We start from the raw sequence: 23,059 nt of genomic DNA, 5'->3' as shown, positions 1-23,059 counted from the left end.
GGCTTAGATCTGGATGTGTTGAGTTAGTATAGTGCTGGGGTGTTGATCTGTGAGTGCCTTGTGTGGAGCCTGGATGAGGTTGGTTGATCTATTTGGAAGTGTCTTTTGTGTGAAGTGTTTCCTTGGGCATGTGAAGGTATTATTGGTTTGAGAAAATGCTAAGTAACTGATTTACTACTTGAAAATGTAAAGTTCTGAAAGTTTAGGTCTCTTGCCAAAAAGGTTTTAAAGCTAACACCTTAATTTTAATGGAGAAAGGGGAGGACAAGCCCTTCCCACCCAGAACAGGTAATCCAATTCCAGCCAGCAGCTATCTTTAAACAATGTGTTCATTTACATTTGAATGGCTACATCTTTTGATAGCCTAAGGGCAAGTTTACATGTAAACAAGTTTGCTTCTCAGTTCCCAGAGCAGAAAAAACAAGGTTTAAAATTACTAGATTTTAAAATTTATTCTTAAAAATATAAGTTTATTAATTTAAAAACAACAACAACAGCAAAAAAAGGAAATTAACAACCTGATGAACAATATTAACTGTTGATTATAATAGAATCATAGATACGGGAGGAGTGTGGACTGACAATTCTCAGGGAAAAGGGGAGTGGTGAATTCGGGAAGAGACTGAACATAAACTGTGCACCTATGGCTGAGGACAATGGGGGGTGGGGAAAGGGCAGAGGGTGGGGTGGGAACCTGGTGGTGGGGGGAAGAAATGAGGAACCTTTGTAATAATATGAACAATAAAGATTGATTTTAAAAAATATGAACTATAAAATTGCAACAACTACTTATCTATCAACAATTGAATCTAAAAATCAAAATAAACAAAGAAGAAATTTAATGAACAAAATAAACTGGTGAATAAAATAGAATCAGGGGGATGGAAACATGGAACAGATTGATGACTCTCAGAGGGAAGAGAGGAGGGAAGGTGGGAAGAGATTAACCAAAGATCTTACCTATGGATACAGACAAAAGGGTGGCCAAGGCCTGTGGTGGGGCAGTGTGGGAACCAGGTGCAGGCAGGCAATGGTGGGGAAGAAGAGGGACATCTGTAATACTAAAAAATAATAAAAAATTAAAAAGAAGAAAGAAAGAAAAGTATACATAACCCAATGGCTTAAAAAATCCAAACAACATAGTGACTATAGTAACAGTACAGTAAAAAGTAAGTCTTCTGAGATCAGATCCTCCTCATGTACCTGTTGTTTACGTGTCCAGTGGCACAGATACTAAAAATCCACTTTACTCTCTTCTTCCTGTGCTTGAAAGGTGACAATATTTAATACCCTATCTTGTAGTGAGACTGGGCCCATGAGACTAATTCTGGCTCAAGGACTATGAACAGAAGTGATACGTGTCCTCTTGGGTCAAAGCATTTAGTGCCAGTGTGTGGCTCCCTGGCTCTCCCTTCCCTTGCTAAGGTAATTGTGGAGGGCTTGCCTTTAGATGGTGAAGCCACGAGATGGAAACAGCTCTGAGTCATCATAAGGAGAACAGGTGCTCTGAAGAATAATAGCCCACTTTGCATTGGACATGTGCATGCACAAGAAATAGAGGCTTTTGCTGTGGTAAGCAACTGCTATTTTCAGTTTCATGTATTGCCTGCTACAACATTATTTAGCCTACCCTGATAAAATTTTTCTAAAATATGTTCCTCACAGAAAAAATATGTATTTTCTGCATAATTTTATTGGCTGTATATAGATATACTAGAGGCCTGGCACATGAAATTCATGCACGGGGGCTGGGGGGTGTCCCTCAGCCCAGCCTGCACCCTCTCCAATCTGGGACCCCTCGAGGGATGTCTGACTGCCCATCTCACAATCCAAGACTGCTGGTTTCCAACTGTTCGCCTGCCTGCCTTCCTAATTGCCCCTAATGCTTCTGCCTGCCAGCCTGATCACCCCCTAACCACTCCCATGCCAGCTTGATTGATGTCTAACTGCTCCCCTGCCAGCCTGTTTGCCCCCAACTTCCCTCCTCTGCCGGCCTGCTCACCCCTAACTGCCCTTCCCTACAGGCTTTATTGCCCCCAACTGGCCTTCCTTGTAGGCCTGGTCCCCCCCAATTGCCCTTACCTGCTGGCCATCTTGTGGTGGCCATCTTGTGTCCACATGGGGGTAGGATCTTTGACCACATGGGGGCAGCCATATTTTGTGTTGGAGTGATGGTCAATCTGAATATTATTATTTTATTAGATAGGATAGAGGCTTAATGCATGGGTGGGAGCCAGCTGGTTTGCCTTAAAGGGTGTCCCAAATCATGGTGGTGGTTCTCTTGGGGTGTGGGGCAGCCTGAACGAGGGTCCTGTAGTGGTTTGCAGGCCAGCCACGCCCCCTGGCGACCCAAGCAGAGGCCCTGGTATCTGGGATTTATTTACCTTCTACAATTGAAACTTCGTAGCCCGGAGCGGAGCCAAGCCTTCTGCTTACTCTGTGGCAGCAGCCTTTTCTGTTTGGATTTGTTTACCTTCTATAATTGAAACTTTGCAGCCTTGAGTGGAGGCTTAGGCTGGCAAGGGCAAGTGGAAAGCTTAGCTTCCTTCGTTGCCAGGGAGACGCCTCCCTTCTGCTCTCTGTGGCTGTAGTCATGTTGGTTGGGCTTATTTGCATACTTTCTCTGATTGGCTGGTGGGCATGGATGGTGGGTGTGGTTTGTGAGTGTAGTGGAGTGATGGTTAATCTGCATATTACTCTTCTATTAGGTAGGATTATGCACTATTATGTATCTTCCTTTTTTTACCTAACAACACCTTTGAGATTTTTCTACATCAGAATATATACTCATCCTGGCCAGGTAGCTCATTTGCTTAGAGCATTGTCCTGCTACACCAAGGTTGTGGCTTTGGACCCCAGTTAGGGCATATACAAGAATCAACCAATAAATGCATAAATAAGTGTAACAACAAATCTCTCTCTCTCTCTTCCTCTCTCTCTCTCAAATCAGTTTTAAAAATTCTCTTGCCGGGACCGGTTTGGCTTAATGGATAGAGCGTTGGCCTGCAAACTGAAAGGTCCCAGGTTCGATTCCGGTCAAGGGCATGTGCCTTGGTTGCGGGCACATCCCCAGTGGGGGGTGTGCAAGAGGCAGCTGATTGATGATTCTCTCTCATTGATTTTTCTGGCTGTCTGTACCTCTCCCTCTCTGTGAAAAATCAATAGGGGGGAAAAAAAAAAAAAAAATATATATATATATATATATATATATATATATATATATATATATATATATTTTTTTTTTTTAATTCTTCTCTTGTGTTTTGTTAATCCTCACCAAGGATATTTTCCCATTGATTTTAAGAGAGAGTGGAAGGAAGGGGAGACAGAGGAGACAGAAAAACATTGATGTGAGAGAGACACATCAATTGGTTGCCTCCCTTATGTGCCCCGACCAGGGCTGAGGATTGAGAGTGCAATTGAGGTACTGGAATTGAACCTGAGATGATTCAGTCCACAGGCCAATGCTCTATCCAGTGAGCCACAGCAGATAGGAGCTTAAAAATTCTTTTTTTAAAACACTACATAACTCATTCTTCTTAAGATTTGGAAAGTACTGTATTGTATAATGTACTTTAATATATTTAGAAGGTATATTTCTTATTTAAATTACTTGGATGGGTAATTTATACTACCTACAATAGTAGGTATTACATACATTTAGCTAAAAATTAAAACAGTTCAAAAGAGTACATGTGAAAATTCTCCCTCTCACAGCTTCCCTGAGCCAATATATTTTCCACCAAAAGTAACTAATATTTTCTGTTCTATATGTATATTTTCAGAGATATGTTACACATAAGATGTTTAAATGAATCTCAATTAGTCTCACCTGAGACCTCAAAACAGTAAAGTCATATTAAAAGTCAGATGCAAATCCACCATCACAGGATTTGCACCAAGAGATTGAAGAAAACCGGTTTTTCATTGTTTGTTCACCATCCATCTCCAACCTACAAAGGATGATGGAGAGATTGAAAAAATAGGAGATTCAAGATTTTTAGAGAAAGCTATTAGTGTTCTGAGTCATCGCCACCACTTCTAGCTTCACCATCAGAAGTGTATGCTCTCACTTCACACTTTTACGGGGATCACATGGAAATACATATGTGTTGCTTCCCATCTGAGAGACACAGAAGTCAATATCTGAATTATGCCTGGGATATAGTGAAAGGCTGGGTCTGGCATCCTGTGGAGTAGAGATAAGGCTATGCTTTGGGATTTTTTCTCTAGCTTAGATTTTGTTCCTCCATATAGGAGCTCTGGAGAACCGTCCTTGATCCCATTCAAGAAAGCTGCCTAGAGAAGTGAGTGGACTTCAGAAGAAGGAAGGTGGAAGCACATCCCCAGATAGCCAGTCTCAAGAAATAATTGTAAACAAACGACTGAAAAAGCAAAGTATTCATCTATGTAGAAAAAAATGCACAACTTCATGCTTGTGTAAGTCATTCACTGAAAAGGATGCCTGGATACAGGTGCAAATGGGAGCTGAATTCCAGCCTGCTTTTCACTATCCAAACCATTTACTCTGGCAGGGTTGTGTCTACTCAGAGGAAGAGTTGCCTTTTTCTACTTAACAGAGGTTCAGCTCTCTCACCACAGGGTTGCATCCCAAAAGGGGAACCTTTATTTAATCTATGCAAAGATAGATGGACTAGCAGCCACTCAGCTTGGAGGGCACAGAGACCGTAGCTAGCAGAATGAGAGAGAAGGGGAAGCACTGAAAGAGGAAAGAGTGAAACCAGCCAACACTCCTTTTCCATAGGTGGTGATCTACCTCATAAAGGTCCAATCTGGGAGAGAAGGAAAAGCTTCAGTTTTAAATACATTTTTGAGTGATGACTACTAGTATTAAAGGGGTCCAAGCATTTTTGTTACTTAACTGATGCTGTTTAGGAGACAAGTGTGACAGGAGGACATGAGTGATCAGCAGAGTTGAGAGATCTGACAAAAGTTTCAATTAGCCAAAACTGGTTTGGCTCAGTGGATAGAGCGTCGGCCTGCAGACTGAAAGGTCCCAGGTTCTATTCCGGTCAAGGGCATGTACATTGGTTGCGGGCACATTCCCGGTAGGGGGTGTGCAGGAGGCAGCTTGTCGATGTTTCTCTCTCATTGATGTTTCTAGCTCTCTATCTCTATCCCTCTCCCTTCCTCTCTGTAAAAAATCAATAAAATATATATTTTTAAAAAGTTTTATTTAATGAGGCAAGGGAAAACTAGCATAGAAAGTAAATTAGCACTAGCTAGTGTGGCTCAGTGGATAAAGTGTCAGCCTTCAGACTGAAGGGTCTCAGGTTAGATTCCAGTCAAGGGCACATGCCTTGATTGTGGGCTCAATCCCCAGTAGGGGGCATGTAGGAGGCATGGCCTCCACTCAAGGGTACAAAGTTTCAATTACAGAAGGTAAATAAATTCCAACAGAAATGGCAGCAGCCACTGAGCTGGAAGAGCAGGAGGCTAGGATTTCCCCAGGTGATGGAGGAAGCCAAGCTTCTGCAGCTCTGGCTGGCTCAGGCCTCCACTTAAGGCTGCAAAGTTTCAATTATAGAAGATATATAAATTCCAACAGAAATGGCTGTTGCCACTGAGCAAGCAGGGGGCTTGGCTCTCCTCCAGGCTACAAAGTTTCAATTGTAGAAGGTAAATAAATTCTAGATACCAGGGCCTCCACTTGGGTCACCGGGGTATGTGGCTGATCTGCAAACCACCACAGGCCCCTCACCCAGGCATCACCACTCCCCAAGGAAACCCCCACTCTAAACCATCTGACCTCCACCCATGCACCAAGCATCTATCTTATCTAATAAAAGAGTAACATGCAGATTAACCATTATTCCAACACACAGGATGGCTGCCCCCATGTGGTCAAAGATCCTGACCTCATGTGGACACAAGATGGCCACCACAAGATGGCCAGAAGGGGAGGGCAGTTGAGAGGAACCAAGCCTGCAAGGGAGGGCAGTTAGGGGTGACTAGGCCGGCAGAGGAGGGAAGTTAGGGACAAACAGGCTGGCAGGGGAGCAGTTAGATATCAATCAGGCTGGCATAGGAGTGGTTAGGGGGTGATCAGGCTGGCAGGCAGAAGTGTTAGGGGCAATCAAGCAGACAGGCAGGCGAGAAGTTGGGAGCCAATAGTCCTGGATTGTGAGAGGAATGTTTCACTGCCTGTTTAGTCTCCATCCTACCTGGATCTGTCCTAAATGGGCAGTTAGACATCCCTTGAGGGGTCCCAAATTGGAGAGAGAGCAGGCTGGGCTGAGGAACTCTCCCCACCCCCCTCGTGCACTGAGCCTTTAGTATAAATAAGTGAATAAGTAAGTAAGTAAGTAAGTAAATAAATAAATAAATAAATAAATAAGGTATTGCCAGCTTGGCATTGTTAGATTTGTGATGGGTTGTTACCAGTCATTAAGAATTTATTCCTTGAGGGGGGAAAAATAGCGGCCTAATAGGCAGACATATCATGTAACCTCATCCTAAGGGCAGACTTGAAATACAACTAAAAGAGAGAATATCCACCTGGAATTAACAAATTAGGTCTAGTTTAGGAGGCAACTTACAAAGGAAGGGCAGAAAATGCCTGGAGTCTGGTAGGAAGGATGGCAAGGGCTCAAGAGGAGTGACAGGTCTGCAGATAGAGATAGAGAGAGTATCAGTTCCCTCAGAAAAATAGAAGCCCAACCAGGCTGAGCAACAAAGCCAGGTCTCTTGGCAACAAGTATAACATCCAACTATGAAAAGGAAAAGTCACAGTGCTGCTGGCTGCTGAGGCGTCTGGGCGCCAGACCACAGCCTTGAAAGGCTGCTCTGCAGGGGGAAAGCAACACAGTCTGGGAGTAGAGAAAGCCAAGGTTTTCTTGTTTTTGTTTTGTTTTGTCTTTGTTTTTATTCTCTTAATCCAGTCCATAGGATTTTTCAATTGCAATCACTCACACAAAGCTTTGGCGCAGAGAGGGAGGCACAGACTTAAGGTGCCTGAGGAGAAGCTGGGGAGAGAAGCAGGGCAGGAAGCCATGGCCAGGAGTCCTGCATTGGGACATACCAACATAAGCGGCCATTTCTCTCCAGAGGAGCTAGCCCCTCCCAGTAGCCTCAAGACAGGATACAGCCTGTCATACCCTGCGTTTTGAGCTTTACAGAGGAAACAAAGGTGAATGTAATAGAATAAGGGGCATAGAAATGTAGTGACTTGACAATTCTCAGGGTGAAAAGGGCATGGGGGTGTGGGAAGAGACTGGACAAAAATAGTACAGCTATGGATGAGGACAGTGGGGGTGGGGGTAAGGACAGAGTGTGGGGTAGGTGGAGGGGAGCTATGGGGGGGTACAATTGTAATAATCTAAACTATAAAGATTTATTTATTTTTTGCAGTGGTCTTCAAACTATGGCCCGCAGGCCACATGCGGCCCGCAGAGGAGTCTGATTCGGCCCACCAGGTTTTTTGGGCAGTGAGCGCAGCCGAGGTGTTACAGTAGGAATTAGTAGTTCATATAGTCCGGCCCTCCAGCTCTCTGAGGGATCGTGATCTGGCCCCCACTTTAAAAAGTTTGAGGACCCCTGGGTTCAAGTCAATGAGGTTGACTCTTTTATGTGACACCATCCTAGGGGCTGGGGATTGGTCTAGAGAAGTTAGCCTAACGGAGCTGGATCTAACATTACTAACCTTAACGTTACCTTCTTTGGTAACTTTAAACTCTGCCATTCTTGGCATCTTCTTGCAGGTCAAATAAAATAATGTTCTACCTCATTTGCTCCAGGTAAGGCTGTGGTATTTTTGTCTACTGATGAAATTAACTTTCATTAAAGTTTCTATGAAAGTTTAGTCAGAAGATTAAGCAAATACTAGCCAGTATGAAAAAGAACATGAGGCGAGGAACCAAGATGGCAGCATAGGTGGTAAACAACTGAACTTGCTGCCTTGAACAACCACTTCAAAACTACAACTAAAAGACAAAACAGATATCATTCAGAACCATAGGAAGGCTGGCTGAGTGGAAATTATACAATCTGAAGGGAAGAGGAAAGCACACAGAGTCTGGGAGGAGGTGTGGAGGTGCAGAAGTGAAGTGCAGAGGAGAGGCGCGGAAAGGGACTGGCAACTGAGTACACTGTTGTCTTTTTCAATGGGGAGGGAGATACAAGCTCTAGACTTCTCTGAACTCCAGTTCCAGGCGAGACCCAGATTCATACAGAAAGAAAGTGGACTGTCTGGCATTGGGCTGGAACAGAAGGGCAGCTTTCTCTCAGAGGTGCTCGTAGCCATCATTGTTCCTGCACAGTGCCTCAGGACACAGAGATCTGGGGGCCTCTTTGGAGAAAGGATGATGGGAAGCCATTGCTTTTTGCTCTACCTTGGTGATTCCCTGAGACCCCACCCCATCTAATTTACAACCCCACCCAAGCCCTGTGCAGAGCAGTCAGGAGCTTTTGTCTCCCTCCGGATTGAGAAACCCAGTTGCTTACTCAATTGCCGGCCTCTCCACACATGCGCTTCCTTACTTCTGTCTTCCACAGTTCCTCTGAGTTTCAGTTTGCTTTTTTCTTTCCTTCAAGTTGTAGAATTTCCAATCAGCCAGCCTTCCTGAGGTTCTGGATGATGTCTGTTTTGTCTTTTAGTTGTAGTTTTGAAATTGTTGTGTGAAGCAGCAGTTTAGGTGTTTATCTATGCCACCATCTTGGTTTCTCCTCCTAGATTTTTCTTTAATATGTATCTTTTTCTAGTTATCAAATAAAGCAAAAATTAAATTTGATTCTATGGTTAGGATATGTATTATAGCTATCTTTATTGTCAAGATGGAAAAATGTTTTTCAAAAGATTAAACCATTCCATTTTTTTTTCATTATTTAAAAAGAGAGCCCTCAAATTTTGTGATAATTTATCTTAATATTTTTGTTTGCTTGTTTTTGTTTTGTTTTGTTTTGTTGTTGTTAATCTTCACCTGAGTATTTTTTTCTTTTAATATATATATATATATTATTGATTTTTTTATAGAGAGTAAGGGAGAGGGACAGAAAGTTAGAAACATCAATCAGCTGCCTCTGGGGCAGTGCCCGCAACCAAGGTACATGCCCTTGACCGGAATCGAACCCGGGACCCTTCAGTCCACAGGCCAATGCTCTATCCACTGAGACAAACTGGTTTCGGCCGAGTATATTTTTCTATTGTTTTTGTTTGTTTGTTTGTTTGTTTGTTTTTTGGAGCGTGGAAGGGGGAAAGACAAAGAGAAACATAAATGTGAAAACAACACATCTATTAGTTGCCTTCTGCAACCAAGGTATGTGCCCTTAACCAGAATCAAACCCAGAACCCTTTGATTCACAAGCTGACACTATCCACTGAGCCAAACCAGCTAGGACCATTTTAATTTTGTATCAAACTATTGGGGTTAATATTGGGTCAGGGCTGATCCTATATTGTAGACGCAGGAAATTCAGTCATTGTACATGCCATAATCAATGTTAAAGCAAACACAGAGGCTTCATTGGCCTTAGAGAGTGGAAGGAAAAGGGTTGTAGAAAACACACAAATGTAAATGCCATTCTTCTATCACTTGAATTCCAGAAGTGAAACTGGAGGGCTGAACTGTCCATATTAGGAAATAACTGATTGTTTGATGACCACAGTGTTAAACTAAGTATTTTGCCCTCGTCCCCACCCCCAACAGTGGGTTGAGCAGTGGACGGGGATGAGGGTAAGGAGAAGCATGGAAGTGAATTTGTCAGGAAGATATTATTATTATAGGTCAGTTAGTTTTATATCCACTCTATTCTCTTTCGAGGGCAGTTATAAGCACTCTAAAATCAATTTTTCACCTTAATTGGAGAGACTGAAAACACCCAGCTTAGTTTTTAACAATGAAATTTCTGAATCAGACTCCCAAATGAAGTTATATGTTAAATTCTGAAATTGCAGCAGGGTTAAAAACATGTGTTAAGATTAGTTTGAATCAAAGCATTCAACATGTGCCCTTGCTATAAAGTAGTAAATGAGGGCCTGGGGTATAAACAACCTTTTCAACCTCTCTGACACTGAATATATTTCACCTTAATAAAATATCAGGAACTCCCATTTTATATATATATATATACGCGCGCACACACACACACACACACACACACACACACACACATACACACACACACATTCAGTTTCCTTTAGTTAAGAATCAGGGATAAAATAGCATTAAGCTTCAATAGGAACATAGCTGTGTGGCATGTGCTATGTGGGGGCAATAAAGACACAATGTACCCCGACCGAATCGCCTCAAACCTAACAGAAGCAAGTACTCCCACCCTGTATTTAAGAAACCTTTTCCCACTTAAGTTCTCCCAGGACACCTTGCATCTCCTGAGCTCATATTTTCAAATATGTGCCTGGTATCTCCATAACTTCTCTATGCTTTTCTCTTAAAATTGACATTGTTTTGTGTTTTGTTTGCGTGGTGTTTTTGTATATTACCATCCTTGTTAACTCAATATTCAGAATTGGCGTGTGAAAGTAACTGTTTTTTTTTGTTGTTGTTAATTTTAAAAAAATATATTTTATTGATTTTTTTACAGAGAAGAAGGGAGATGGAGAGAAAGTTAGAAACGTCTCTGAGAGAGAAACATCGACCAACTGCCTCTTGCACACCCCCTATCGGGGATGTGTCTGCAACCAATGTACATGCCCTTGACCGGAATTGAACCTGGGACCTTTCAGTCCACAGACCGAAGCTCTACCACTGAGCCAAACTGGTTTCAGCTGTTGTTGTTAATTATTGTTTGAAGTATTACATATGTCTCCTTTCCTCCTCTTCCCGCCCCCACCCCTGTTGACCCCTCCAAAGCCACCCCCACACCCCAGGACAAGCCCCCACAGCCCCGGTGTGTTGTCCATTAGCTATGCTAATATGCATGCATACAAGTCCTTTGGTTGCTCTCTTACACACCACCTTGCCCTCTCCTGCCTTCCCTCTGAGGTTTGACAGTCTATTCGGTGTTTCTCCATCTCTGGATCTATTTTTTGTTTATCAGTTTATGATGTTCACTATATTCCACAAATGAGTGAGATTATGTGATATTTATCTTTCTCCATCTGGCTTATTTCACTTAGCATAATGCTCTCCAGGCCCATCCAGCTCTGCAAATGGTAAAAGTTCCTTTTTTATAGCAGCATAGTATTCCATTGTGTGGATGTACCATAGTTTTTTGATCCACTCATCTGTTGATGAGCACTTAGGCTGTTTCCAAATCTTAGCTATTATAAATTGTGCTATGAATATAGGGGTGCATATGTCCTTTTCTGATTGGTGTTTCAGAAACAATAGTTTTTGAAGGATGAGAAGCCCCTGGGCATGTGAGGTGTCTGTAGAGACATTTGTAGCAATGTGTCCCCATGATTCTTCCAGCTAACCAAGCTTACTGCTCAGGCACCCTCTCCCTAGTCTCACCAGCACTTGTTATAAGTCTGGTTTTTAACAACTCTGTCAGATGGGCCAGATGGTTTCCAAAGAGTCCCAACTAGAGGCACAGACCTGTGCAGATGTTTTGCTCTGGGACAAAAGGCTTACACTGCCTCCTGCTGCCTTTTGTCCTGCCAGTCTGTAGAAGAGCTGAGTGCTGGGTCCACCACAGAAATCTGGATGGAGCTTTGCAAAGACAACTTTCAATTAAATATCAAGGACAGTGAAATGACCCAATGTTTTCAAAGATGAGCCACTTTGGGATTGGCCTTTTTACTTGCCTTAGAGGTCTGACCTCTTATATTCCCAGGTAAGGGAAAGAGTAATATAGTCAAGGTAGTTCTCAGAATGTTGGCAAATCTCAGAGTCATGGAACTGGAAAGGACCTTTGAAGTGAGAGCAGCTACCTGCAGGGGAATGTTGGCTGTCTACTGCCAGGATCCAGGATTAACTGGTTTGTGAATGCTGACACATCATGTAACTCAAGACATCAGACACCAAATACCAATTGCTTGATTCAAAATATGAAAGAAAGGACCCAAGAGTTAATCTGATGGGCGTATCTCCCCTCCTCCCTATAGAAAATGGGCCTCTGTAATCCATCTGTAAAAGCATAGTCCGCTTTTGATGGAAACTGTTGCTGAATTCCCCCATAGCAAACAGAATGTAGGGAGGAAGGAAGAGGAGATAAGAGCAAAGAACTATGGACATGGGCCAACACCAGGGTGTAAATCAACCCCCCCCCCTCACCCCGCCAAGCACCTGTGTCAACTAGACAGGGGGAGGTGAATACAACTAGAAAAGCCCTCAGCCCAATTTTTTAAGTGGCCCAATGGGAAATAATAAGACCTAGGTAAAGTATGAGGAAACAGCTTACCCCATAGTATTTAACCAATGAGGAGCCAGAGGAGGGACTGAATAAATGGGCTGTGTTCGGTACCCCAGGTGTAAGGGTACAATTGGACAGACACCCACTCTCGAGAATGTATTAAAAGTCTTGTTTTTGCCATTCTTCTGTCTCCAAGTCCATTATTTGAATTCGAACAGGTGAGCATTTCTCACACTTTCTCCATCCCCCAGGAAAATACATGGGACACTGAAAGAAGTCCTCTGAGGAATGTGTAGACTTGATATACCTCCTTTCAGGCTCCTCTTTGGTTTGTCATATTTTTTTCTTTACCCTGCTAATACCATTTGGTCAGCACATTTACACAAGCTAATTGAGGCTCCCTTTATCTATGGACAAGAAGAAACCTTACTTATCAGGCTACATTTTAATTTTACATGACAGTAAAACACAAGTAACTGTAGGACAGTATTCAGGGTAATCAATTCTAAAAAAGATCTTGTGGGGCCAATGCAAGTTGAAAATGTAATCATTATTTCAACAAGAAAAACATTTTATATGTTCCTTGGGTTCCAAAATTGATACCCTTTCAGCTAACACTAAATATGGTTAAGAAGGGCACAATTACATCAATAATTAACATTGGCTATCATAAACACAAACTAAGGGCATTTTCCCTTCACTATTTATGAATTACTAATTATTATTCAAATAGAGGCCTGGTGCATGAAAATCTGTGCACTTGGGGGCAGGTGGAGAGGTGGGTGGTCCCTCAGCCCAGCCTGTACCCTCTCACAATCTGGGACTTTTTGGGTAGGGTCCCTAGTTTTGGCCTGAGATTAGGGCCTTTTGGGGCTTTCTTTCCCTGAGCTGCAGGCAGCTGGCACCACCCACCGTCACTGCCACTGGTTGCCATCTGTGCAGTGCTTCTTCCCCCCTCCCACCCCCCACCAGTGGCTTCCCTCTGAAGATGACAGGCTGAGGTGCGATGGCTTGGCTGGCCTGGGCCTCCCTCTTTCTTTGCTGGGGGGTGGGGCCACCCTGCAAGAAGGGCTGTCTGCCTACCTGATCGTCCCTAACCATTTGCCTGCCTACTGATCACCCCTAACCACTCTGCCTGTCTGCCTGATTGCCCCTAACTGCTAGCTTGATGGCAGGGCCAGCCCATGAGGGGCTGTGGTGGTCTGGTCTCTGGTCATTTTTGTCATGATGCCTCTGGCCTTTTATTATATAGGATAATATGGCCATTTACATGTTGTTTCGTAGTTTTTATGTACACATTAAAGACTAAATTTATAAGAATAAACATACAACTGAAACTGGTTTGGCTCAGTGGATAGAGCGTCGGCCTGCGGACTCAAGGGTCCCGGGTTCGATTCTGGTCAAGGGCATGTACCTTGGTTGCGGGCACATCCCCAGTAGGGGGTGTGCAAGAGGCAGCTGATCGATGACTCTCTCTCATCAATGTTTCTAACTATTTCTCTCCCTTCCTCTCTGTAAAAAAACCCAAATCAATAAAATATATATTTTTTAAAAGAATAAACATACAAATGATACCCAATATTTATATAATTCAACATTTATTTTTTAAAAGAAAACCATTCCTTAGCTGGTTTGGCTCTGTGGATAGAGTGTCGGCCTGTGGACTCAAGGGTCCTGGGTTCAATTCCAGTCAAATGCACATACCTGGGTTGGGGGCAGAAGGCAGCCAATCAATGATTCCCTCTCTTCATTCATAGTTTATCTTTCCCTCTCTCTCTCTTCTTCTCTGAAATTAATAAAAAATATATTTAAAAAATAAAGTCAATTAAAACAAAGCACATATTATTTTTAAATTATTTATTGTTGAAACTTACATATGTCCCTTTTACCCCCATTGACCCCTTCTAGAACACCCCACCCCAGGCCTTCACCACCCCATTGTCTATGTCCACAGGCTTTGCATATATGCATACAAGTACTTGGTTGATCTCTTCTCACACACCCACCTCCCCTACCATCCCTCTGAGATTCCCTAATCTCTTCCATGGTTCTATGTCTCTGGATCCACTCCATTCATCAGTTTATTTTGTTCATTAGATTCCATATATGAGTGAAATTACGTGATACTTGTCTTTCTCTGACAGGCTTATTTCACTTAGCATAATAGTCTCCAGGTCCCTCCATGCTGTCTGAAAGGGTAAAAGATTATTCTTTTTTATTGATGCATAGTATTGCATGGTATAAATGTACCACAACATTTTTATTCAATCATCTAGTGATGGGCACTTGGGCTGTTTCCAGATCTTAGCTATTGTAAATTGAATTACTATGAAGATAGGGAATGCATACATTCTTTCTTATTGGTGTTTCGGGTTTCTTAGGATATATTCCTAGAAGTGGGATCACTGGGTCAAATGGCAATTCCATTTTTAATCATTTAAGGAAACTCCATGCTGTTTTCCATAATAGGTGCACCTGTCTGCATTCCCACCAGCAGTGTACTGAGGGTTCTCTTTTCTCCACATCCTTGCCAATACTTGTCATTCACTGATTTGTTGGTGGTAGCCATTATGACAGGTGTGAGGTGATACCTCATAGTCATTTTATTTAGCATCTCTCTTATGATCAGTGACTTTGAGCGTTTTTCATATTATCTTGTCCTTCTGTATATCTGTTTTCGGAAAATGTCTAAGCCCTCTGCACATTTTTTTAAAATGTATTTTTAGTTGATTTTGGAGAGGAAATGAGAGGAAGAGGGAGATAGAAACATCAACGATGAGAAAGAATCATTGATTGGCTACATCCTGCATACCTCACACTGGGGATTGACCCCACAGCCCAGGCATGTGCCCTTGACCAGAACTGAACCTGGGACCCTTCAGTCCACAAGGTCGGTGCTCTGTCCACTGAGCAAAACCTGCTAGGGCTGCCCACTTTTTCATTAAACTGTTTGTCTTCCTTTTGTTGAGTTGCATGAATTCCTTATATATTTTTTGGATATTAACCCTTTATCAGATGTATTATTCCCAAATATGTTCTCCCATACAGTGGGCTGCCTTTTCGTTTTGTTGATGGTTTCTTTTGCAACCTAGGAGCTTTTTTATTTTAATGTAGTCCCATTTGTTTATTTTCTCCTTAGTTTCCTTTGCCTTAGGTGCTAGGAGATGTATTTGTAAACATATTGATATAAGAGATGTCTGAGATTTTGCTGTCTATGGTTTCTTCTAGGATTTTTATAGTTTCATGACTTACATTTAAGTCTTTTATTCATTTTGAATTTAATCTTGGGTATGGTGTAAGTTGGTGGCCTAGTTTTATTTTTTTGCATGTATTTCTCCAATTTCCCCCAACACCATTTATTGAAGAGATTGTCTTGACTCCATTGAATGTTCTTGCCTCCTTTGTCAAATATTAATTGAGCATAATGGCTTGAGTCAATTTCTGGGGTCTCTGTTCTGTTCCATTGATCTATATGCTTGTTTTTGTGTCAGTACCAGGCTGTTTTGAGTACAGTGGCTTTGTAGTATAATTTGATATCTGATATTGTGAACCCTCCAACTTTGTTCTTTCTCAAGATTGCTGTAGCTACTCTGGGTCTTTTTTAGATCCATATAAATTTTTGGAGTATTTATTCTAAATGTTGTTGATATTTTAATAGAGATTTCTTTGAATCTGTAGATCACATAGGGTAGTATGCACATTTAATGATGCCAATTCTACCAATCCATGAACATGATATATGCTTTCACTTGTTTATATCTTCTTCTATCTCTTTTTCAATGTCCTATAGTTTTCTGAGTACAAGTGTTTTACCTCCTTGCTTAGTTTATTCCTAATTATCTTAATGTTTTTGTTGCAATAGTAAATGGGATTGTGTGTTTAGTTTTTCTTTCTGAGAATTCATTATTAGTATATAAAAAGCCATAGATATCAGGGTGTTGATTTTGTAACCTGATACCCTGCCAAATTCATTTATTAAATCTGATAGTTTTTTGGTGGAGTCCTTATGGTTTTCTATGTACAATATCATGTTATCTGTGCATAATGAGAGTTTTTCTTCCTCTTTTCCAATTTGGATGGCATTAATTTCCTCTTCTTGTCTGATAGCTGTGGCTAGGACTTCCGGTGCTATGTTGAATAAGATCACATGTTAGGACACTTGTTTTGTGTCCTAACATGTGGTCTATCTTTGTGAATGACCCATGTGTATTGGAGAAGAATGTGTATTCTGCATCTTTGGTGTGAAATGTTCTATAAATGCCAATTAAATCCATCTGATCCAGTGTGTCCTTTAAGGTCACTTTTCCTTATCAATTTTTTGTCTGTAAGATCAAAGTGAAGTCAGAGGGTTGTAAAGTCTCCTACTATGACTGTATTGTTGTCAGTCTCTCCCTTAAAGTCCTCTAAATTTTAAAAAAATGTATTTAGGTGCTCCTATATTGGGTGCTAATATGCTTACAGGGTTATATCCTCTTGTTGGATTGATCCCTTAAGTATTATATAGTGACCTTTTAAAAATATATTTTTTATTTACTTCAGAGAGGAAGGGAGCGGGAGAGAGAGACAGAAACATTAATGATGAGAGAGAATCATGGATTGGCTGACTCCTGCATGCCCCACACTGGGGGTTGAGCCCTCCACCCCCAAAAGCATGTGCCCTTGGTCAGAGTTGAACTTGGGGCCCTTTAGTTGACAGACCAATGCTCTATCTACTGAGTTAAACCATGTAGGGCATATAGTGACCTTGATTTCTCTTATGATGGCCTTCATTTTGAAGTCCATTTTGTCAGATATCAATATTGCTACCCCAGCTTTTTAGTTTTGTTTCCATTTGCATGGAAACTTTTTTTCAATTCCTCCACTCTCATCCTGTGTCCTGAGGTAGGACTCTTGTAGACATCATATATATGGGTCAAGATTTCTTATCCATACAGCTACTCTGTGTATTTTGATTGATGCATTTAATCCATTTACATTTAAAATTATTGCCATTTTTATTCTGGATGCCTCTGCTTCTCTCTCCATTTCTTCTTCTCACTACAGCAGTCCCTTTAAGCATTTCTTGCAATGCTGGTTTGGTGCTGATAAATCCCTTTAGCTTTTTTGTTTGTCTGGAAAGCTCACCATCTATTTTGAATGATAGCCTTGCTGGATATATTAATCTTGGTTTCAGATCCTTGCTTTTTATTCCCTTGAATACTTCATGCCATTTCTTCTGGCCTATAGAGTTTCTAATGTGAAATCAGCTGACAGCCTTACAAGAGCTCCATTGTAGGCAACAAATTGCTTTTCTCTTGCTGCCTTTAAGATTCTCTGTGTTTAATTTTTGGCATTTTAAGTATGTTGTGTCTGGGCATGGGTCTGTTTTGGTTCTTATGCTTGCAACTCTTTGTGCCTCCTGGACTTGTGTGACTTTTTCCTTCCCCAGTTTAGGGAATTTTTCTGCTATTTTTTTCTTCAAACAATTCTCTATTCCTCACTCAATTTTTTTTTCTCCTTCTGGCACTCTTATTATGTGAATATTGTTATATTTCATGTTGTCCCACAGCTCCCTTAAACTGTCTTTCTGTTTTGTAATTGTTGGTGTGTTTTTTTGTTTGTTTGTTTTGTGTGTGTGTGTGTGTTTTGTTTTGTTTTTGTTTTTTGGTTCTCTAATTTTTTTCTACCCTGTCTTCTAATTCACTGATCTGATCTTTGGCTTCCTCTAATCTGTTGTGTACTCCTTCAATGTGTTCTTTTCCCCCACTCCCCAATGTGTTCTTTATTAGTTTTATGTCATTCTTTATTTCATAGTTACTATATCTTTTCTCATGCTCTTGAACATCTTTACCATCATTATTTTTAACTCTGTACCAGATAAATTTCTTATCTCCATTCTGTTTATCTCTTCTTCTGGAGAAATATCTTCTTTCTTTTTCTTTTTTTGTTTCCCCATTTTGGTTGCCTGTTTGGGATTGTGTCTATGTATTTGGTAGATCTGCTATGACTCCCCATCTCTACTATAAGACAATGTCAGACTCTTTTTCTGATTGGCCCTGAGTACCCTGTTTGGAGCTATCAGCAATCCACAGCTTGTGACGCCCACTGCTGGGGCTGAGTGTCTTTGGAAAGAACCTAGATGTGCACTAGGATCTGCTTTTCCTAGCTCCAGGTCTGTAAGGAGATCAGGCAAAGACTCAAAGCCTCCAGAGATCGACCTGTGCCTTTAGTCTGATTTTATCCAGGCTTGATTAGCCTTAGACTATTGACCACAAGAGGTCTTCCAACAGGGTGGGGCAACTGCCTTCTCCCCAAGGAAAAAGTGGAGAAAGATATCCTCCACAGCATGAGGGAATGACTCAGCACAGAACTCTGAGGTGCCTGGCCTCCAAGCTCCAACCCCAGAGCCCACAGCCCTAGATTCTCTGTCCTCCCTCTGTCAGAGCCCAAGGTAAACGGCTGCACACAAAATTTTGCATGTTGTCCTTTAAGAGAGTGCCTGCATTTCCAGCCATCTCTAGCTGGCAAATAGCAACAGTGCTGCTTTTTATAGCCGTATGTTCTGTGGCTACCTTTCTCAGTTTCAGTTCTGTGGGCAAAGGAGCCCAGCTTGGGATTTAGACTCCAGGGTTCTCAGCGGGAACCCCCCACAGTTAAGACTTCCTACCAGTTTCTATTTCCTACCAGTCTCTATGCAGTCTCAACTTTCCATCCTTGGTTTTCAGTGTTCTCTCCAGCTAGTCTTTAGTTGATTTTTTCAGGGTATCTTTTTCTATATTTTAGTAATTCCAGTTTGGTCCCAGGAGCATGTCAGTGTAGCTTCTACTTACTCCATTGCCGTTTTTAAGACATGAAAATATTAGTTTTACTAAACAAGTTGAAATGTGTGTTTCATTTCAACAGACACAATGTGTATGATTATCCTTGTTATAAATAAGAAAAACTATGTATGATAAATCTGATGGGGGAACTTAAGGTAACATATGCCAATTATTATATATCATGATGATGATGATGATGCATTGCGATTCTCTTCTTTAGGTGCTCAGTGGCTCCAGGAAGTACACCCAAAGAAAACCAGTCCAATAGATGCAAAGAAATGTGTGAGTATCAGTTATTTTTGATTTCAAAACAAATAATCTCAAAACTTACTGGTTTAACTTTAAAACAATAAACATTATTTGTCACTATTTTGTGGGCTTTTGGGAGTGGGGGGGTTCTATTGTTCTGGGCCAGCCTAGCTCAGCCTAGATGATCTACAGTGGCCTGGTTCACATGCCTGATAGTTGGCAGGCTAGTTGATCAAAGGGGCTACACTCATCTGGTGGTTGGTTAGTTAGATGGGATGACGACCACAAGTGTCTCATCATCAATCAGGTTAGAAGTTTTTCGCAAGATGGTGTAAGAGTTCCCAGCAGTGCCAAAACCAGTTTGGCTCAGTAGTAGAGCGTTGGTCTGCAGACTGAAAGGTCCCGGGTTCGATTCGGTCAAGGGCATGTACCTTGGTTGGGGGCACATCCCCAGTAGGGGGTGTGCAAGAGGCAGCTGGTCGATGTTTCTCTCTCATTGATGTTTCTAGCTCTCTATCTCTCTCCCTTCCTCTCTGTAAAAAAATCAATAAAACATATTAAAAAAAATAATAAAAAAAAGCGTTCCCAGCAGCATGAGAGAGCAAGTCATAAAGAGCAAGCACTATTTTTTAAAAATAAATCTTTATTGTTCAGATTACAAATGTTCCTTCCCCCCCCCCCTCTCCATTGCTCCCCTCCACCAGGTTCCCACCTCACCCTCTGCCCTTTCCCCACCCCCCATTGTCCTCAACCATAGGTGCACAGTTTATGTTCAGTATCTTCCCACACCCCTCACTCCCCTTTTCCTCGAGAATCATTAGTCCACTCCCCTTCCATACCTCTGTGATTCTATTATATTCACCAGTTAATATTGTTCATCAGCCAAAACTGGTTTGGTTCAGTGGATGGAGTGTCGGCCTGTGGACTGACAGGTCCCAGGTTTAATTACGGTCAAGGGCATGTACTTTGGTTATGGGCACACTCCCAGTAGGGGTGTGCAAGAGGCAGCTGATGTTTCTCTCTCATCAGTGTTTCTAACTCTCTATCCCTCTCTCTTCCCCTCTGTAAAAGTCAATAAAATATATTAAAAAAAATATTGTTCATCAGATTTTTTTTTAATTCTGTTGGTTTTTAGATTCACTTGTTGATAGTTATGTATTTGTTCTCATAATTTTTATCTTTATCTTCTTCCTCTTCCTAAAGAACCCCCTTCAGCAATTCATGTAATTCTGGTTTGGCGGTGATGAACTCCTTTAGCTTTTTTTTTTTTTAATTAGTGAAGCTCTTTATCTGGCCTTCAATTCTGAGTGATAGCTTTGGTGGGTAGAGTAATTTTGGCTGCAGGTTCTTATTATTCATCACCTTGAATATTTTTTGCCATTCCCGTCTGGCCTGCATGGTTTCTATTGAGAAATCAGCTGACAATTGTATGGGTGCTCCTTTATAGGTAACTACCTGCTTTGCCCTTGCTGCTTTTAATATTCTCTCTTTGTCTTTTGCCCTTGGAATTTTAATTATGATGTGTCTTGGTGTGGTCCTCTTTGGATTCCTTTTGTTTGGGGTTTTGTGCGCTTCCTGCACTTATAAGTCTATTTCTTTCACCAGGTGGGGGAAGTTTTCTGTCACTATTTCTTCCAATAGGTTTTTGGTATTTTGTCTCTCTCTTCTTCTAGGACCCCCAAGGGTAAATAAGAACAGGATTGTAATGCTGTAGCATTGAATCTAAGATGGATAAGGAAGGAAGAGAAGAGTGAAGCTTAAGTACAGGCTTTCAATAGATTGGCAGTCCTAATAAAGTGAAGAAAAAAAAAATTAGTCATGGTGAACTCTTTTCTTGATAATCCTCCCCTGTATTTTTAGAGAGAATGGAAGGGGGAGGGAGGATGACTGGCTCCGATAATCAAGCCCACAACACTTGTGTGTGTGTTGGGGGTGGGGGGGGGGGGGGGGGGGGGAGAGTAAAGGAAGAGGGCATGTCCAACCACTGAGCCACACCTTCCAGGGCTTTGGTGAAGTTCTTGTGCAATCAAGGTGAAAGGATATCAGTCTGTGGTTGGACAGAGGGATGTTCCAATTATTGATTCCTGACGTAATAGCGTTTCTGGTGATAAGGTCCAGGTTTTTGAGTGGGTTGGGAGGCTGATATAAGCCGCTAGAGATGACACACGGATGTTAAATGGGTTGTACACATTGACTATGAAATTATCAAGGTGGGAAACAGAAGAGAATGTAAGGGGCTGGATGCACAAATAAGCAGATGCTCTTGACAGAGGCAGTTATGTGGGTGGAGAGTCCTGAGAATAAGCGTCGGATAAGTAACGGTTTTTACGAGATGACAGTGTTCGGCACATAATTCCCCACCTTTGGAACCTGGGAAGTGAGAATACTAATCCATCTGAGGGGGTTCTAAAGGATGCCTCAAAGGACAGCCAGGTTTCAGTACACGAATAAGTGTAGCTCAAGAGAAAAGTTGATCTGAAAGCGGGAATCTCAGAGGTAGACCGAAAGGGGACCGAAGCAACAATACATTGACACTCCTTGTCCTTTATATACCTTCCTCCCAACCTGCGCCCGTGCCACACCTGCTTCCACCACCCAGAAAACGCGCAGAGAAAACTGTAGGACACCGGTTCTTTTTCAAGTCCCCGCGGAAGTGCACTCGGAGGCTCTGTCCGGTGTCCGGGCTTTCCCATTGGCGGCAGCTTCCCCCAGCTCCGACCCGCTTCCGCTCACGTCTTAGTTGGGCGGGGCCTTCCGTAAAAGCCACTTCCGTCTGTCTCCGCCCCCTCAACCCCTTTTTTGGCGGCTCTGTCTCTAGGCCGCGTCCCATCCCCAGCGGCCCCGCCCTTCCCCCCCGCCCGGGGCCGACGGGCGGGCCTCGCGGCGCCGCTTCCGGTGCGGGCCCCGCCCCGGCTGTGCGCTGGCTGCGGGCCGGTCCGAGCGCCGCCGCCGCGCCGTGGCCACAGCCGATGCCGCCTCCTCCGCTGCGGGTCCCGGAGCGCCCGGCATCGGTAAGCCGCGCGGACCCGGGCCCCTCCGGCGCGCGGGAGCACGGGCGGCAGCAGGTGGGCGGAGGGATGCGAGGAGGCAGGTGTGCGGGCAGACGTGGAGGCGCCCGCGGAGGAGCGCGGGGCTGCGGGGCTGCAGGGAAAGTGAGCGCCGGGAAGAGACCGGAGCCGCCCGGCGCCCATTAGCGTGATTGGAGGTAAAGGGATGATCCGATAAAGGCCACAGGAACTGAGGAGGCGAGAGAGGTGGGAACGGGCGACCAAGAAGAGCCCGCGGGTGGCTGCGAAGGCTTGGTAGAAGTACAAGTGTTGGGGCGGGGGCGGGGGCGGGGGCGATGAAGAACCGGGTGGGGGAGGTGGGCCGAGGCTGGAGAGAGCGGCGGCGAAGGTAGGGGAATGGTTCACAGCGAGGCTGGGTTCAAAGCGGCGAACAGTCCGTTGCTTCGGGTGGTCCGGGAACTTTAGGGGAAATGGGGGAGGGGGCCGTGTGAAAGGATGAAGTGGCTTGGATACCTGAGACAAGTTTCTAAATGTAGGTAGGTGGTATTGTTGCTTGGACCCATTGGCTGCTTAGGAACGGGAAAAGATGGGCTTTTGGGGGGGGGGGGGGGGGGTGTGTATTGAGTTGTAGAAATGAATCATTTCATTCTTACTAAAGAGGCTGTGAGACATCCTCCGCTGGGAACAGCATACAGAAAAGACGGTGCCATCAGAAGCAGTTTGTTCAGT

At 43.0% G+C, this 23,059-nt stretch overlaps 1 protein-coding gene across 5 annotated transcripts in view; it reads left to right on the top strand.

The window, feature by feature from the left end:
- Positions 1–22,138: 22,138 nt before the first annotated feature.
- The window catches only part of ARID3B (AT-rich interaction domain 3B), an 82,016-nt gene continuing 81,095 nt past the window's right edge, over positions 22,139–23,059 (top strand). For 4 of the 5 annotated variants that reach the window (XM_045586922.1, XM_045586920.1, XM_045586916.1 and 1 more), the window contains exon 1: positions 22,139–22,333. The gene's annotated coding sequence lies outside the window, so the exon portion shown is untranslated. The remainder of the gene's footprint in view (positions 22,334–23,059) is intronic. The other variant, XM_036455874.2, reaches the window with a different exon arrangement.

Source organism: Pipistrellus kuhlii, unplaced genomic scaffold (genome assembly GCF_014108245.1).
Source record: "Pipistrellus kuhlii isolate mPipKuh1 unplaced genomic scaffold, mPipKuh1.p scaffold_m20_p_1, whole genome shotgun sequence".
In the NCBI taxonomy this organism is placed as follows: Eukaryota; Metazoa; Chordata; class Mammalia; order Chiroptera; family Vespertilionidae; genus Pipistrellus; species Pipistrellus kuhlii.
The sequence above is the reverse complement of the archived record's forward strand: the minus strand, read 5'-3'. Positions and strand labels throughout refer to the sequence as shown.